A 19716-nucleotide genomic window follows, 5' to 3' on the forward strand; every position below is an offset into this window, starting at 1 on the left:
CCATCATTCGTCACATGTGGCACACTCAATCCAATCCTCGATTGGGAATTCGCTGTACTTCTCATCACAACCAAGGCAACTGTACTCTTTCTTTTGACGTTGCCACCTTGATACGTCTTCTTCATCAAGGATGTTCGTTTTCATCATCATACCAATAGCAGATGGAGGTACCCCATCAAGTAGCTCTGTAGATGAATGCAGGGGGAACGACACGTCCTGACGCGCTCATACAACATACAGCAATGATGGTTTGTCCACATTCTCCACTAATAACTTCGTTGCCCGATCCTTTCCCCTTCACACTTATCAACTTTGAAGGTTTCGAAGGAACTATGCTGGCACCAGATTCATCTATATTAAATACACGGAATGATTGAAATTTATATCTATTCAATAATTACTGCAAAGTTGTACCTGAAATTTATTGCGCTGTCTTGCCCCGCTCTGTAATCGGAAACAAAGCGCGTGATGCTGTGGAGCCATTGCACAATGCAATGAAAACGAATACACAGGTGGACTCGGCATTAACACAGCTGCCTCTATGAATCAACATCGTGATGTTCTCTACATTTACAGTGAAGAAGTTCTAAGAAAACTTAGAATCAAAATAAATAGTAAACACCTTAAAATTCTTCTCGCTTTCCTCTCTCAGCACAACGAACTACCAACTTGTCTTCACTAACATCACGGCTAGCTCCTATCACGGGTGAAGTGATGGTAAAGCAGTGGTGCCAACCGTGTATGATTTTCACCTGGAAAAAAAACTGTTCGCAGTCTTACCCTTCCCTACTCTATGTGTGTGATTGTCCTTTTATCCATCTCATCATCTTTCATCCTCATCTTCGCGAGTAGGCAAAAGTGGCAAAAAAGCGAAGTAAATGAATCAAATCAATCAATCATTGAATGAATATTTTCTCCCTCCCGGAATCTCTGAAGCGAGCGAAATAAAACAAGTTTCTGGCGAATACTTGAGAGGGCTCAACGAATGAACCCGTAAGAGGAAGCGAGATTTCGTGATTGCGGAAAAGCTGCTGCAGCTACCAGTTGTTTGCAGCAGCATGCAGAGCTTCGCTCCTCCCACTCGTTTTCTGCGCTTATGCGCGGCCTAAGATTCCCGGAATAAAGCATAGTCTTCAGTTTGAAGAACAAATGTAATTGAACATCCATAACTTGCCAGGACTCAAACCTAAAACCTTCGTTCGCGATATGGTACCAGCGTATTATTATTGCGCCACAAGATGTATGCATGTCGGTAATTTGTATTAATGCCTTATCGGATTAAAGAGTTTGCTTACACTTATTGTTCAGCCTTAACTTATTACAGAGTCAGCTTACTCTTATTGTTCAGCCTTAACGGATTACACAGTCAGCTTACTCTTATTGTTCAGCCTTAACGGATTTGAATGTCAGCTTACTCTTATTGTTCAGCCTTAACGGATTACAGAGTTAGCTTACTCTTAATGTTCAGCCTTAACAGATTACAGAGTCAGCTTACTCTTATTGTTCAGCCTTAACGGATTTGATTGTCAGCTTACTCTTATTGTTCAGCCTTAACTGATAACAGAGTCAGGTTACTCTTACTGTTCAGCCTTAACGGATTTGATTGTCAGCTTACTCTTATTGTTCAGCATTAACTGATAACAGAGTCAGGTTACTCTTATTGTTCAGCCTTAACGAATAATAGAGTCAGCTTATTCTTATTTTTCAGTCTTAACGGATTACAGAGTCAGTTTACTCTACTGAAAACAGGGAAATAAAATTAAACCTTCGTGTAAACTTGTAGGACCAACACCCACCGACTTTTTCTGTAATTTGACTATGTTTGTTGTGTGTGTGTTTATGTTTTACGTGTATTTTTTTTACTTAGTGTGTGTGTACTTTTGCTTTTCTTTTTTTCTTTTTTGCGTCTTTTCCTTTTCTTTTTTTCTTGTGTTTTTCTTTTTTTGGTATCTTAATGTTCTTAGTTTTTATATATTTCATTTCTTGGTATCTTAATGTTTTTAGTTTTTATATATTTAACATACAGTTAGCTATAAAAATCAATTTATAAAATGTAAAGTAGAGATGGTTAAGTGGAAGAAAAGGCTTGTGCCTTAACTTCGCCATCCAAAACAAGGAATAAATAAATAAAATAAATAAATACAGAGTCACTTTACTCTTATTGTTCATCCTTAACGGATTACAGAGTCAGTTTACTCTTATAGTTCATCCTTAACGGATTACAGAGTAAGCTTACTCATATTGCTCTGGCTAATGCTATATGGCGTCTTTTGTTCAAAATCTCCTTCGTAACGCCAAGCTTAGACCTGAATATTCTGTCAAAGAAAGCCCCATCATTCATCCACCTACCCGCTTCAGGAAGCAGGCTTATTATTAACTTCCCAGATACCTGTTTCACGGTAATCTGATTACGGAGATGATCACAAATGGCTTTCTCTTCACAGCACATGAGCACGAATCTTCCAGAAGGAGTTTCGTCTGTCAAAAACATCTCCAGCATCTCGAGTTATTAAATGCATAGTTGCTAGGAGTTTCTCTTGTCCTACAGTACTTCTTCTCTCAACAGCTAACTTTGCTTGGTTTGAACTCGGGGAATTTTTACTTTGAAAATCTCATATTTCGCTCAACTCGGTACGATAAAGAAAGCAGTGTTGTGTGAAACGTCAGATATGGTATTTAACCGGTGTTCATCTCAAATATAGTATTTTAAAGGAATATCCAGGGCTGGCTTTATATATTAAGAGGCTCTTCCTCCCTTCCTTCACTGAATACAGACTGGTAGAAGGAGGGAGATGGGTATCTAAATTTAATGAACTTACGGAATTTCATTCACGATATTTGCACAATTTTACGCATATTCACGCATATTTATCATGCCCGCACTACATACTCATAACTGTTAGGTCATGTTATGTCAAGTGGTGTGTTTTTGTTGTTTTGAGACCATTGTCGTGATTTTACGGGGGACAAAGGGGACACTTGCTCCAAAATTTAAACTTCTAGTAATTAAGGGTTCACCTCAAAGAGTAATTTTATGATTTCACAAATATTTTTAGCAAATATTTCTGGATACCATTTCCGATTCTGCCCCCTCCTCCATAAAGTTAGCACCAAGCTACGCCCATGTTTACAATCCTTTCAAAAACTACTAATTCTTCCCAATAAAAGCCAGGGGCTGGAACCCCAAAAACCCCTTGAATCCAGGCCTCAGTGTAACATGTTATTGAAAAAAATATATTTTGACAATATTGGCCAGGTGCTGTATCGTGTAGAGGATATTTATCATCACGGTATTTTGCGAAATGTTTACGTGATGCAATTTTTTAGACATGACACAAATTAATGCAAGCGTACCAGATGTTTTTGTCTCTCCTGAAATGTTCAGGCTGTGGCATGAAAATGGGATTATTTGTTTTCGTTGGGAGAGTTTCTGTAATGGTGCTGGCAACACTTATTGATTGTTATTTGCATCGCCAATGTACGCCATTTACAGACATGGATCGTTGGAATAGCTCACCGTGCTGTAGCTGTAGGGCGTTCTAAAAATGGCGACCCTGTTGCCGCTGCGAGACGAGAATATCGATGTTATTTATATCTCGAGAGCCATTATTCTATTCCATTCAAGCTACAAGAATTGCACTGAAGCAGAAGCATTCCTATTTACATGTTGGAATGTGCCATTGATAATTTTGATCGCAGATTCACAAAGGTATCAAGGACGAAATGGCAAACACCTGCAGGACGTACTTTTCAACTTGTGAACGTGACTGTTGGTGTGCATATTTTTGCAAATGGCAATGTCTAATGGTGTAGTTGATGTTTTTGTATTGTTGTACAATAAAAGGTAGTATTATTTTCGTTGCATTAAAAAAAACTCATTTTTATGTCGCACTCTGTACTTTGCATCCTTTCCAAAGATATCCACACATATTTAAATGGAATTGGTTTTAATCTCCCCTAAACCCCAATTGTTGCGCATCAACCGTGCCAACTGTATTTTCTAGACCTTTGCTACTATATTTTTAATTAACCATCTTCAAAACGCTATGATCAATTTTTCACGTATGCATACGTAACTAGTTCCCAAAGGTTCTACACGTACGACAGTTATTGTGGTCACAGGATTAGTGACTTTTCTCCTCCAACTCTTCCCTTACCGCAACACGAAAATCACGAACTTTCAAAGATGCATTTTCTGGATGTGGCACAAGGGATTATCATATGAGCTCCATAAATGTAGGCAATACAGATTCTGAAATTGTAGAAAATGGGCAAAACATTCAAGCTTACTTCTCCCTCTCTCTTCCCAGTAGAGATAATACATAAAGCATCATCCAAGATTCATATTTCACCACGAAGGTCTCTCCAATAGTATATTTTCTTGGAAAATAAACCTACAATAAGATTAGCGTTACGTAAATATACTAAATTTCCAAAGTACATCCGGCACGGCACATTCGATCTCGCCGACAGGTGGCGTGGTATACGCAATATTTGATATTGCATAATAATAGCGTAAAGTGCATTTTAAACTTTACAGTTTTATCCAATACAAATTTGTTTACCAAACAATTATTCACGTCAACTTCATCATTTAGTTACTAAGTTTCCAGTTTTTCATTTTTACAAGTTTAAACAGAAATTATAACGACTTAAATTTTAAGTTTAGAAGACTTAGATGTGCGAAGTGACACGAATTGGGAGGAAAATATAGTGTGCAAGATTCTTGTTGGGAAACCTGATGGTAAGAGACCTGTAGGAAGGTCAAGACAAAGATGGAGGGATAACGTTGAGATGGACCTAAAGAAAATCGTTAAGCATGGAAAAGATTGGATTGATCTTGCCCAGGATAGGGACAGATGGAAGGCTTGTGTTGCTGCAGCCATAAAGCATCTGGTTTTGTGAAGGCTAGAGAGTCAGTCATTTAAACAGAAATTGTTTATGAAAAGATGGTATTAAATAATAATACAAAAATATACGTAAAACTGAGTTCTTGCTATCGTTTCTATGAACAACAGCTAGATATCATCGCATAAAATAGTGACGTAGTGAAAAAAAATAGAGACAATACGTTGTCCATATCATGATACAGCTAAATACTTTATCATGTATGGCGCTTTATTTTGACAGTTTTTCATTGAGATGTGTACCTACTGCGTACATCTACATCTGTGTTAAGATGTATTTGAAATTCCTTTTTCTAAATTTGTTGATTAATTTATGATGCGTTTCTAATCTTAATCGCGGCAATGAAGATGGATTGATGAGGTTGGTGATGCGATAAACACAATGACACATCGTGCCGACCTCCGTGCCGGAGTGGTTCGCACAGTTCCTGGCAGCCAGAGCTTATGGGTTCGAATCCTATCCTAGGCATGGGTGTTCTTTGTGAGTATCCATTCATCAATTTCATCATATCATTACTCATCCTCATCTCTGCGATTGGGCGTGTAAGGAGTGATGTTTTGGTAAAGTATCCATACCCAAATGTCTACCTCACTTTCATACAGTACACCCGGTAACTATTTTTTGCAGGTCAACGAGGCTCTGGCGTCTGGCCAGTATAATCCTCTGTAAGGCTGTGTGTGTGTTGTCCTGTGTTTTGTCCTTATGTGTGCTTAATTCCCCTTTAAAGACTCGGTTTTTAATTTTAGTCCTGAGACACGTTCTTATTTTAATTATGGTAAGTGGCTGGGCCCCGTACACACAGAAAGCTAAGCTAAATGCATCATATCGATTGATGCACTAAAGTGTGTTTTATGGCTTCTTCAAAGAATCAGATTCAGATTTGATGCATTTGGGTGCATTTTTGTATGCCGTGATTGATTCAAATGAGGATTTCTTTCAGTCGAGATGCACTTCAATGGATCAGTTGATGTTCCTTGAGATGCACCTTCCTGCATCTTTTTGGATGATGCACTTAAAAGTCTGGTCTGAGCTACGTTTAAGTGAATTATTAAAAAAGATGCATTCTGGTGCACCAAAATGTATCAAGGTGCATCAAAACACATCAACTGATGCATTGAAATGCATCTCGACTGAAGGAAATCCTCACTTGAATCAAATTATGCACTTTGGTGGTTCTTTCACGACATACAAAAATATGAATCTGATTCTTTAAAAAGTCATAAAACACACTTTAGAGCATCAATCGATATTCTGATTATAACACCATTTATAACACCATTAAGCCTTGTTTCCATGATTATGAAAAACTGAATATGCTGACCAAGGCAGTAATTTATTTTATTAAAAACATAAACTAAACGTAACGTTTCAACCTTCTACCAAGGTCTTCATCAGACTCTGCATCAAGTACAAATGTAACAAGATACACAAGAAGGCATTATATAAACACAAACATTACTCCCTCCAGACTATTAGAAAGTTGTTAGGAACTTTCTAGCAGGTGGCTTTCACTTGCCAACTGTACTTTCACCTAAAAGGCTAAACATAATTACTTTCATATAGAATGTGGTTGGACTTTTTATCTCACGCTCTTTTTCCTTCATTTTTCTCCCTTCTCCTCTCCTCTTTCTCTCTTGTCCATTCCACTCTTTCTAACACCTTCTTCCATTCTTTGTTTAACTTCAGTCCCCCATTCCAGTTCATTATGTCTTCTTCACCTTTCTTCTCTATTTCCTTGGATATGGATATTCTGGTGCATCAATCCATATGATGCATTTAGTTATCTGAGTATACAATATGACGGGTACAAAAATAGCCTAAGTGCTGATGGACCCAAGTATACAATTAAATCAATTTAATGATCTTAGCGATTAGCCAAAAGTGGCAGAAATGCGAATTAACATAAACGAAATAAACGAACAACGACACATCCCGAGCGAGACCTCCGGCTTCACAGCACGTTGCGCTCACCTCTCCTCCTATTGAACGAAATTTTGACCAATCCAGATCTGCCCTGTTTTTCTAAGTTTACCGCGACGTGCTGTGTTATTTAGGTAACGTCAGGTGAAATATTTTCTTTGCTGCGCTCACTAACTCACATCACATGTACGCTTTCTCCTAGCGACAGGAACCAAACGTGCAGAATCGCAACGTCGCAGCGGTCGCAGTGACGAGATCTGTATAATCAAATTATCCGCGTTCCTGCAGAGAGGAAAATTAGCGCTCGGCGTCTACTTTTGGTTGACTAATCTGCTCGGTACGACAGCGACGAGACACGCAGTTAAATATGCGTGGTTGTGCTTTTTCACGGTTTGGAGAAGACCGTTTCGCTTCCACGCTGGAGGTTGATGGCGTCTGTTGCCTCTACCTTCGCGTGGACACGAACCCGCGTCCCCTACCCCACCCAACTGAAAGCAGCTAACCGCTTTTATGTGCCGATAGCGAAAGATAACCTAATTTTATTGCGAGTTTTACGTCACATACCGCAGAAGTGCTTTTGATTAATACGAACCTTTTTTCGCGGTAGATGTGTGCTTAGTTTTCCAAAAATACACTGTGAGAGATTTTCTACGAGTATCTTCTCTAGCTTCTTTGGTGTCCCTTGATCAATTTCATCATATCAGCATTTATCTTCATCGTCGCGACATCCAAAAGTGGCAGAAAAACGACGCTAAATAACAAAAATAAAATGAAATGAAACTTACGACTACTACTAAAGTACGTGGGCACTTTCCTAGGCCCATTTAGGCTCCTAAGATACATTGAAATTTTCCTAGGAGGTGGTACGTCACAAGCTTTTCTCAGTACGTACTCAGACATCGTCACTTCCACGTAGTGTGGATGCGCTTTGCAGACTAACGAGGCTCTGGCGCCTGGACTAGCAGGGAGGATAATTCTCTGTGGAACTTTTGTTATGTTCTGTCCTAGTGTATTTGCGATTGTGCCGTCATCTCGTCGTATCACCATTCATCCTCATCGTCACGATTTGCCAAAAGTGGAAGAAAAGCGACGTGAATTAACCTGATTTAATCAATTAGTTAACGTAGAAAGCGTAAGAGGTCGGTTCTGAGCAATACCCTAGTGACATCCTAATGATCTGTAGCATATTGTGCGCTGCATGTCGTTCCTGTGTGAATTTTTCTTAGTAAGGTTGATTTACACGCTATGTATACGTTCTACTTGCAACGAAAAAGAACTTATTAGTGAGATTCTTGATAACTGCAGAAACTGGAATGTAATACGATTCTAAAAATCCATTTCTAGGTCTCGCATTTGAACTTTTCCTCCTGCAACAATGGCAGTGTACGGTACGAACATGGAGAACGCTTCCATCAGGATATATCTACCATGGAAAACCGTTCCCAAAGTAAGTGGACTCCACTAGACTCTCAAGGGAGATGTTCCTCACGCTTAAGACAGCAGGAAACCCTTAAGATGTACATTTTAGGCCAGTATGCAGAATATGTAAGATATATTAGTTTAATAAGTTAGAGTTATTACACCAAAAAAATGATAACACTGTTAAGCCTTGTTTCCATGTTAATAAAACATTAAAATGCTGACCAAGGCAAACTTTTATAGTATAAAAAATATACACTAAAAATGTCACGTTTCCCCCCTCTAACAGGGTCTTCTTCAGACGAATATTCACAATAAATTGATGAAAGATACAACCATCATCTTATATATACATTCCCAGTACAGTGTCCCAGCACAGGAAGGCGCCAGCCCTTATCTTAGAACATTTCCTGTCAGGAATTCCTGAGTGTGGAAATTGACACTACCTGACAGGTGATTGACAGGTACCTGGTGAGAGTCTGTTCCTTCAATTCCTCAAGGTCTGGACGTGGACAGATTCCTTATCTACTGGACTCCTTCCCTCCTCTTTTCTTCGTTCCTTATTCATTCCTCCTTCCTTTCTCTCATCCTTTCCACTCTTTCTAACAGTCCTTTCCATTCTTTGTTAATTTTCAGGCCCCCCATTTCAGTTCATTATTTCTTCTTCTCCTTTCTTTGGCCTCTTTCCAACTTCCTTACTATTCCTCCTTTCTCCATCCCTATCCTCCTAGCCTTGAGTATTACAAAAATCTATAGCCGAAAGAAAAACACAGTGAACAGATTTGTAATCAGCGGAAAAAAATACCGTATGAATCTCATTTTATTTTCCTTTTAACAGAGAAAATTACAAGCTATTTGTTGTCCAGGTTATTGAATAGCTGTAGGCTACTCCCTTTAATAAAAACATTTTATTAACCATCTGTTACTTCGCAGCAAGTATATACGTATTTAACGCACAAATGCAAGTTTCCCGCATCTTCATTTCCACACATGAATTAGCCTCAATTTATGTACGAACACCGGGACTCGAATGTACGTAATTATTTTTTACCGCATTTCGTAACGATGTTTACATGGGAGGGAGAGGAGGAAGCTTCGTCTAACTCAATTTCAAGAGAATTACAAAACAGCAAGCTTGTGAATCTTCACTGAAACACATGCAGCATTGCGGTTTTTGCCTGAGGCGTCTTCAGTTTTGAGCGTTCAACCAAACATAACGATTTACTGCATCGTCGTATTTATCAGTTCAAGGATTTGTTTTGTCCGTCGGCTGAAAGTTTCGACTTTAACACGAATGCATTCACAAGACTTAACATTTAATGTATGGCCTCACAAGAACAAAAACTAGAAATGTGCGGATATAATAAAACTAGCTTAACCTATTCAAAACATCCCTGTAGTAATAACATGAAGATTTTATGGACTTCAACATCAGAATTTTATGTTTGCAGTCCCTTGTGGAAAAGTGTAAACAGCATATCAACAGAAATCACTTTAAACGTATTGATCAACTCGATAATGGATACATGCAATGTTTCTGGAGTGTTGTGCATTGATTCTCTTATACAACAATAATGTTGGAAATATCTCTCAACATGTTTTATCAATAGTTGTTTATTCTTTTCTCTCTCCTCGTATCTATCCTGGCCGTAGACCGGGAGAGCACAAAATCCATGGTGATGTTGCCACGTTGTGTCAACTGCTTTGCCTTTCAAGGGACCCCGGTTGGGTCCTTATAAGTTGACATAGTATGTATCATATATTATGTGAATGGCTATATTCATAACACCCTATTCCATTTAAATAACCTCACTATCTCATAAAGAATTCGGCTTCGTAAGACGGGGAATGTATCGATGCAGAAGCAGGGAAACACCAGCAGACCCCAGAGACATAGTCGAAGCTACCCTAACCTACTCTAACCTCGCTATTACACAATCATAGATGTGGCAACGCAGCATTGGATGTTGTCGCTCGTGGCACCTTTCATATACCACGAGCGCACCCTCCCCCCCCCCTCTCTCTCTCTCTCTCTGCCTATCTCTTTTCGCTAGGGCCGACCCCCGTGACGGAGTGGTTAGCACATCACGCTACGGCGCCAGGGGTCCCGGGTTCGAATTCCGGCCTGGGCATGGATGTTTGCGTGTGTCCATTCAATAATTTCGTCACATCATCACTTATCCCCATCTTCGAAAATTACCCAAAAGTGGCACAAAAAGCGAAGTAAAATAAAGCAAATCAATCAATCTTTTCGCTAGGCACTATATTTAGACACTAAGAATGGAAATTATGACTAGAATTTAAAAATAAAAAAATGCCAAGGAAAAACTATATTTCAGCCTACATTCTTTTTAATTCAGCCGGTATCGTAGTGAAGTGGTTAGCACAGCACGCAACGACGCCATTGGTGTTCTTTATGAATGTCACTTCATCAGTGTCAATTGCATCACTCATTCTCATCGTCCCGATTAGCAAAACGTGGCAGAAGAGCGAAGTAAAATGAACCAAATTAATTAATCCTTTTCGTTCTCTCTTTCTCTCACCCCGTTTCTTGTAAGATATAGATTGATATAAGTAAAGAACAAATGAAAGCAAGAAAGATGAGAATGAAATATAAACATTTTTGTGTCAATTCCACTCTTCTAATTTGTTTAACCATTTCTATCCCCTCTTTTTTTGCCCACCTCCTTGGCGGAGTGGTTAGTACCACGCTCTACGATGCCGAAATCCCGCGTTTGAATCCTTGTCATCAGTTTCATCCTATCATCACTCATCCTCATTGTCGTAAAGGTATGATGAAGGTACCCCTATGGGGTGATTGAAGGTACAGCTCCACACATTCTTGATCTCGGCCATAGTTTGGATGATGTGATCAACATCATGCTCGGTTGCATATATCCCCCAGGGTTGCCACAAGGGGTGGGCCTCAGAGCAGCACAGAAACAAGGAAATAAGTGAAAAAATTCTTGGTCCAGATCATCTGCCACGGGATTTACGCGTGGTAGCCAAATCCTCTGTCAACTGCGGTAAGGCTGCTCCCTGTCTTAATTAGCCAAAAGTTTCATTGAACCGAAGTAAAACCAAATCCGTTTCATTCTCTCTGTCTCTCACTTTCGCTGAATGAAAGAAACGTATCTTGGAAGATATCGATTGATACAAGTAAAGAGAAAAGCGAAGGGTAAAGAAATGAAGTAAAGCATCTTTCTCCAAGTCACACTTTGTCTTTATTTAATTTGTTTATTTATCTATTTCTCCTCGTTTTTTTCAACGCATGAATGAAGTTAAGAGGGAGTTTGGGAAAGAGCAAAAGGAATAGGAGTAAAGAAACGGGAAGAGAAATGGGAAGGAATACAGAGAATTGCTCCTGAGGCATTAGAGAGGAAGCGACTCTGCGGTCGGCACGTCAACTGGAGAAGAAGAATCGGCTCTCGGTTTCCTGTGTCCAGGGAAAATGTCAAAAGAATCAACCTCATCAATCAGACCGGCCGACGAACAGGGATTTCTCGGCCTCCATTTCTTCGGGATTGTTGTCCCTCAGGAAGAAAGAGGATTCCGGAAGTTTTTCCTCCTCCCAAAGGAAGAAATACCGACCCTTCCTTTATCCCCGCACGTTGTGGTCCAGCGTGGAGGCTGCGTGGAGAGAAACGGTGGACAGAGATGCTTTCGGAACGTGAGAAAGGTCCCTAAGTGCTCCTCTTTCACAGGTTGGGATACAATGGGTGAAAATGCGCTGAAAGGTGTTTCAAGAACTTGTAAGAAGCAACGATATAAAGAAACGATAACCCATATACAAGGTGGCGTGTGTGTGAAAGTCAGGAGTGAAACGCGCTCATACTCTACCAGAAATCTCAGTAATATCAATATATAGGGTGCGGCAAAAAAACTGATGATTTTTAAAATGATATAATACGTCTTTATCCATCTGCTAGCCTTACAGTCTTATGTGTGCCATTATTATTGAAGGCCTCCCAAAAAAGGGCAGTGGTATCGTCGGCGTCTTGTAATCGAAGAGTCCCGGGTTCGATATCGATGGAGACACATAGTGGTTCGGATTCCATTTTAAACCAGGGTTGTTATAGGTCCAGGAATTTTAAATAAATTCAATTCCGGTCCAGGAGAGAAAATCAGTAAGCGTGAATGGGTTCTGGACCATAAAGAACCTTTTTATCTGTCAAGTATTTCAATTCGGTCCAGGAACCTTTTTTCCCGATCAATTTAAATTCGGTCCAGGAACCCTTCTTCGATGAAACAATAACAACTTGGATCGAATTTAAATTGTGCGAGAAAAAATGTTCCCGTCCTACAGCGGAACCCAATAGAACCCATTAGAATTTATGGATTCCTGGACATTTAACAACCCTGCTTTAAACTGTAGGTCCAGTCCAGATTAGCTTTACTGTGTATAAAGTGGACTTGAAACACAAACTCATTATTATTGAAATAAAATATGATTTGCACCTACATTAAGTGCGGATAATAACATCTTGGGGGTCGGTCGCTTTAACTTGTAATCACAGTTTGTAGCATAGTGAGTAAAACGGCAGCTAGTGAGGAGTGGCCCCACCGCCTCCCCTCCCGCGACTCCACGACGCGACCCAATAACAAAACAACGATCGGTAGGTTTTCCCTGTCCAGAGAAGATAGAGGATAGAGGGGTGGTACTCGATCACCAGTGCTGACCATGAATAGACAAATGAGTGCATTTAGACGACTCTTTCAAAGAACATCATAGAAATACCCAGTTGACATAGGTTATAGTTGAAGTCCTGATTCGAACGCTACTATACTTAGGGGAAAGTTCCATAAGATCAGTTTCTCTCTGACAAACCATTTTTCAGGCCCAGTATGTCCTTCCCTAAAACCTTTCTCACCAATAGCGTCCGTTTTAGAAACTGACAGAACTTGTCAAGTCTACGTGGAGTAAATGCGATGTTGCCAATTCAGCTTCTTTAGAGATTTCTTAACTTGAGGTTGCGGATATCGTATTGTACTATTTGTGGAGACCTTGGAAGTGTAACGTCGTCGCAGTACGTGTTGGATATCTAAACACTCCAGGTAAAAATGGCAACAGCGCTTCTCAGAAAAACAGGTGCTGGCTCGAAACCAGATACGCATCCGGTCGGCTTTCTCTAGAGCTATGTCAAACTGGCGTTCGAAATAGGACTTCAACTATGCTAGGTATTGGCTTCTTCAGTGTTGTTGGGTTCCTGGAGAGAATCGTGCTCAAGTTAGGGCCCCACCGATAGCGTAGTGGTAAAGTCGTCGCCTTGTAAACAAGGGGCCCTGGGTGAGATACCCAATGCGGGAATACAGTAGTTCTGGTTCCACTTTAAACTGTAGTCCCAGTCCCGATTAGCTTATCTGTACATAAAGTGGACTTAAAAACAAAAAAAAACTCCTGCCCGAATTAAGAGGTTCTGAAAAGAGGTTTCGCGAATATGTGAAGTCATCTCCAGAAATAATCCGGCTGATAATTCACCACGCAATCTTCAACTCGCAACATGTATGCTCTTACGTGAGCTTCAACACATAAAATTTATGTGTTGCAGTAATTGCATCAAAGAAGGAAGGTCCCTTGTTTGTGCCTTCAGAAAGATCTCCTCATATTTCTTGGGATTAAAGGGTTTCAGAAGATCCTGAGTCCTCTCTTCACTGGGGGATGGAAGATACAGGAATCAGGGATAAAGTTAGTGAGGGGAGTCCTGACGAAACGTACCCCTTCCATACACGCAACCCTTTCAGAGCAACAGAAGCGAGTTTGGAAGACAAGGAAGGCTGTGGAAGCGTTTCGGCACAAAATGCAACTCCAGTGGTTTTAACGAAGATGCGGAAAGAGCGAGTGTGTCCTCCTGAAAGGAAAGATTAAGGAATGATCTTAAGAGGCCTTACAGAAAGTAGCTATGGGGAGGAGAAAGTTATGGGGAGACCTTCTGCCTATTCTCCTTGGAGGAGATTAGCAGCAATCGCCGCTTTCGCGAAACTTGCCCCATTATACCTTGGAACACGCCCTGCTCTTAAGAGAATGCGTTGGAGCAGATCGGTGTTGCACTCGTAAACAGGACAGCCTCAACAGAGAAGTAGGAGATGTGCCACGTGGATCATGTGCACGAAAGAGTCCCAATTAACTGCTGCACAAGACGGTACGCAATTTGGAAAAAAGAATGCATTAACGTACTAGAGTTGACGAGCTGTATCTTTGCGGGTGAACCTGAACAAGTCCCGGTTGCGCAGTAGCAAGGGAAAGAGATTACCCACTGCTCATCATTCTCTTCTTGCTCTGAAAGAGCCGTAGTCATCCAAACAGCAAGTAGGTGCTACTACGGATCTATCTCTCTGCGCGGAGTAGATACATACACATCGTCAAGATATTCTCTCTCTGCGCAAGGATACAGTTCGTCAACTCTAATCAACCAAAGTTGAGAAAAGTAATCTTATGCGAAGTTGTGTGGGTCCTTTCAACTATCTGTATGTCGGAAACAACAAGAAACATAACTAGTACAAAATATGTACATAAATATGTAACAATACTTAATACAATATATACCTAAATATGTAGTATCAAAGAATATGTAGTATTAATAATAGTCGAGTATCCAAGAAATTTCAAGAATTCTGATAGATATTTATTTTATTTCAACATATTCAACATAATTGTAATGACATAAGTTGTTCAAATTAAAATTTGTATCAAATTTATAAACTCAAAAAAGCACAACAGCGTGTACATATTTAAGAAACAAATTTTGTCAACTATTAATTACTTTTCACATCGCAAATTATTGTAAAATATGTAAATATGTAAGAGAGCTTTCCGTAACTTTCGAGACGAATTGTTAAGAAAAAAGTTTATATAGAAAGAGCAATCGAATAAAAATATAAATAGCTATTTTTGTACTTTTTGTACAATTGAACATGTTGCTACGTACAGGAAAATAGCTTTCTGCCAAGTTTCTAGGTGCTTTGCCAAAACCTAAAAGCGAAACGAAAATATGTAACCAGACAGGGGCGGGGGGGGGGGGGGGAGAAACTCCAGTATCTTTCGATAAATAACAGTTCCAGTATTTTTTTCTTTAGCCTGTCTTTCGACTTGGCAGTCAATTGTAGGTGACCTTAAGCACTATGCATGTCATTGATTATAAAATATGACATCACATGAGATACAAATTTTCTTCATGTTTCAGAGATCAAAAATATACGAAACAAGATAGGAAAACATTGCCGTAATATGTTGTTTATATAAAGTAAATGAGCAAATATGGAAAATATGTAATATCCTGGCAAATATGTAAAAATATGTAACAAAACTTACGCAAAATGATGTCAGTTACATAATACGTTGACATTATCGTGTTCAAGGTATGTATCAAGAAAGAAATAAAATATGTAATTACATACAAATCCTAGTTCTAAACATAAAAAAAAAGATTCAGTAAAATTGCAATAGTTGACCTATACAATATTCATGAGTTCTTCAAAGCTCAAAACAAAATAATATCTTCTGGAGTGTTTCAAGAGTTACAACTAGTATGTCGCCATTACCTTACTACCATCGTCTGTATTCTTGCACTATCAGTACCATGGCACTTCCCTCCCACAAGAGGCATTTCCCACCTAACTCACTATTGGCTGCATGAAAAACCGGTATATTTACGTCATAGTTTATGCCTAGTATCATTTTCACACGTTTGACAAATATAAATGAGATATTGTAAATATAAGAAGACGAGGAATCCAATGCAATTAATTGGGAGACAGTCAAAAAAAGTTAACATTCCGAAACGAGTATATGAATATTAGTTTATAGCCTGTAAATATACCAGCTTAGTCATTCTAAGTACGTCATTTTTAACAGTGTATAGTGGCCCATATGTTAGTTGACAAGAATAACTGCTAGTTGCAACGAACTTATGAGTCACCCTGTATTTTGCTGCAGTTTAAAGCTTTGAAGTAGATGCTTGTTTGCAGTTGTAAGAACTTTTAATTACTATTCCTGCATTAATTAATGTATTTACCTTTTTTGTAAGCATTCAGTAAAAGCCAGAAAAACACTGAGCAACAGGGTAAAAAGCATCCGAGTTCGTTGTGTAAAAAAACACGGGAAAAGTTAAACAAAAACAAAAAAAAAAAGATATTGCAATTAGGCTTCTGCAAAAGGCGTGTTAATTGTACATGATGGGTGCGTGGAAAAGAGCGAAATGCTAGTTTCAACCACGGGCCTGCTCACGACACCAGCAGAGCAGTTTTCATTTTAAAACGCTCAACACCAGTTCCTCTAACTGTGGTTCAATGTAGCGATGTTAACTTTTTCTTAAAATCGATAAATCCATGTTGCCAGAAAATTGCTAGGCAATGCCAAATTGGGAAGGGTCGAAAAATTGCAATTTTAATCCTTCCGCGGTTATTTTTTGCGACTTGTCTGTTTTTTTTTTTCGGCCGCAGGGTGAATTCTTGATTGCCCTTAAATACCCCTAGGAACTTTTTTGATTAACGGGAAAGTTTTCCGATGGGAATATCTGCCTTCATCGCCCCGTAATTGGTGTTCAGAGCAAAACATTTCGTGATAACAACCCATGTGCTTGATTGATTCTGCCAATTTTGGCTAATCGCGAAGATGAGGATGAGTGATGATATGATGAAATTGGTGAACGGGCACTCACAGAGAATACCCATGCCTAGGCCGGGATTCAGGGCGTCGTAGCGCGCTGTGCTAACCATTCAGCCACGGAGGTCGGCCAACAACTCTTGTGTGTATCGTCATTACAGTGTAGAGGAATTTTAGAAGTTTCCTTATGTTGCTTTAAACTCTGTAAGAATAATAATGCCTATTTTTATTTATTCCAATAAACGCTTCCTAAGTGAGTGAAGGGGATGAATACAGGGTGTCTCTAATAGCGCAAACTGACAAAGGTGAAAGTACACGATAATAGAAGCAAAAAAGTCTCAGTAAACATGGGTCTGCAAAAGAGCCGTTTTCAAGATAATCGCGAATGTGTGATTACAAGCCGCCACTGACTTCATTGTTTGTAAACGTCGTCCTAGTTGGTAAAAATGCTAATAATGTGTGCTAATGTGTGGTTACAAGCCATCATTGATTGCATTTTGTAAACACCGAGTGCTTTACTCCTTGCACGGTCCGAGGTTTGCTCTTTGATTACAAAACATAACATTTCCAAGAGGTGGCGTTGCAATCAAACAGAACACTCGCATACATTATTAGCATTTTACCAACTAGGACGACGTATACAAACAATGAAGTCAGTAGCGGCTTGTAATCACAAATTCGCTATTATCTCGAAAATGGCTCGTTTGCAGATCCATGTTTACTGAGACTTTTTTGCTTCTATTATCGTGTACTTTCACCTTTGTCAGTTTGCGCTATTACTTTTGAGGCACCCTGTATAGATTAATTGCAAACGTGAAGCCCAAGTAACACTAACATTTTTGTGAGTTTATTTCTTACGCTCTGAAACCAGTGTACAATTTATAAACAAAATATATTCAGTGCGGTACAGCGTGCGAAAAGTCGGAAAAATCAGGTTTTCTACCATAAGCGAAGTAAAATAAGGAAAATCAATCAAAAATCCTCTTCCTTAATCGTACACATACACACCCACCCATACACACACACACACAACTATGCTACAAAGTCCTAGGAGACTGTAGACAATGCTTCATAACACAATAGAAACAATGCCTACATCAACTAAATTACTGGAATGAGTCGATTTGCCGACCTCCGTGACAGATTGGTTAGCACATCACGCTACGGCGCCATGTCATCACTCATCCTCATCGTCGCGATCAGCCAAAAGTGGCAGAAGCCGACGCTAAATAACAAAAGTCAAATCAAGCGTGTCATGCTCGAGTTACCAGCAGTGTTGGGGTTCTTGCAAAGTATAGTCAGAAATCCCCATGCTTAGACACATTTTTATCTGGTTAGCACCAGTGAACGCAGTGTAATGCGTGTATTTCCCACCACAGACACACTTCCGTTTCGAAGCCGCATACATCCTCCTTCCCGAACGTCCGACCTTCATAAGCATACTTACTGCAGGACGTCGAAGGGTTTAGCCAGCCCTGCTGTGCCCTTTAGGACATGGAGGTGCGGATCTGGAAAACGAAGAAGGAACAAGGATGAAATTTCATCGCTATTCAACACATGGCGGACACGCGTAAGTAATAAACAATATATCAGCTGTGTTAAGTTCTCAATTGTTTATTTGCGCAATTTGGCACGACTCTTCCTGATTATATCCGCTTCTTGCTTCCTTACACAACATTCAATAGTTTTCGCTACCAAATATTTCTAAGAACTAGCTTTTGTTTTCGAAACCCTCATTACATGATCGAGTTTAGGATTGTTGTAGTACAAAGTAGTATCCTTAACCATTAGAATGCATTTGTTTTCCTTATTTTTACGTCGCTTTTCTGCTTATGCAGACCGCTGTGTTTGTCTGACTACCACGCGGCAGACCCCAGTTCGATTCCCGGGTGTGTGGGAACTTTCCCAGCAATATCACTGCAAAGACTGCCTCTGGGGTCCACCCAGCCTCGAAGAAATGAATACATGGAGGATAACACTGAGATTAAAGCCTGCTGACCCGTGGTGCTGATCACATCAACTTGGCAATTAATTGATTTGTTTTATTTTACATCTCTTTTCTCCCACTTTTGCCTAATCGCGAAATGAGTGAGAGTGATAACCACTCCGCCACGGAGGTCGGCTATAACCTCCGCAAATGGCCAAGACTGTGAATGTTTTTTGGCCTCTACCTCCTCATCAACCCCTCCCTCCCCAGCTTTGTCTTTTCCGTTTATATACACAAATTGCAACAATTTTCACAAATAAGTCCTCTATACCCTCGTAAGAAGAAAATCGCACTATCCATTATATATTATACAGAATAATTATAAATTCTGTTGAACTTCATGGAGTTTGAGATGTTTTTTAAAGTCCACTTTGTGCACAAAAAGGCTAATCGAGACTGGACCAAAAGTTTCAAGTGAGATCCAAATCATCATGTGCCTCCACCGGGTATCCAACCCGGTACCCCTTGATTACAAGGCGACGACGTTACCACTACGCCATCGAAGAGACCTGAAACTATTTAGAATATTACATTTGCTTTTAATTTTATGTATAATCGCTACATTTCTTAAGCTAGTGTAACTCTTTGTAACTGGAACATGCTTCATGACATTTTAAATTGCAGGTTCAGTCCTGATTAGCCTATCTGTGCACAAAGTGGACTTCAAACTACTCTTCACATATCTTGCGCATGATCTAGTCTTTGAATAGAAGATCTATAGGCTTCCCCACATAGCTGATAGACCCATTTTCTCAACTTTAGCTAGTTTTATATCAGGGTAAGACTGGATGTCGTCATCAGCTGTGCTTGACTGGCCTTGCGAGTATTTTTAGAAAAGCCTTATTAGATGCCTTCATTTCTGTAGCTTTGGTGTGTACCG

At 39.7% G+C, this 19716-nt stretch overlaps 1 protein-coding gene across 3 annotated transcripts in view; it reads left to right on the forward strand.

Annotated features, from left to right (window-relative positions):
- The window catches only part of Oct-TyrR (Octopamine-Tyramine receptor), a 554641-nt gene that overhangs the window by 483425 nt on the left and 51500 nt on the right, over positions 1-19716 (forward strand). Inside the window, exon 1 of one of the 3 annotated variants that reach the window (XM_083134312.1) lies at positions 18318-18419. The exons of the other annotated variants lie outside the window; for them this stretch is intronic. The gene's annotated coding sequence lies outside the window, so the exon portion shown is untranslated. Of the gene's footprint in view, positions 1-18317; positions 18420-19716 lie in introns of those variants that run through there. 3 annotated transcript variants of the gene reach the window in all.

This window comes from Lepisma saccharinum, chromosome 1 (genome assembly GCF_977018435.1).
Source record: "Lepisma saccharinum chromosome 1, izLepSacc3.1, whole genome shotgun sequence".
Classification (NCBI taxonomy): Eukaryota; Metazoa; Arthropoda; class Insecta; order Zygentoma; family Lepismatidae; genus Lepisma; species Lepisma saccharinum.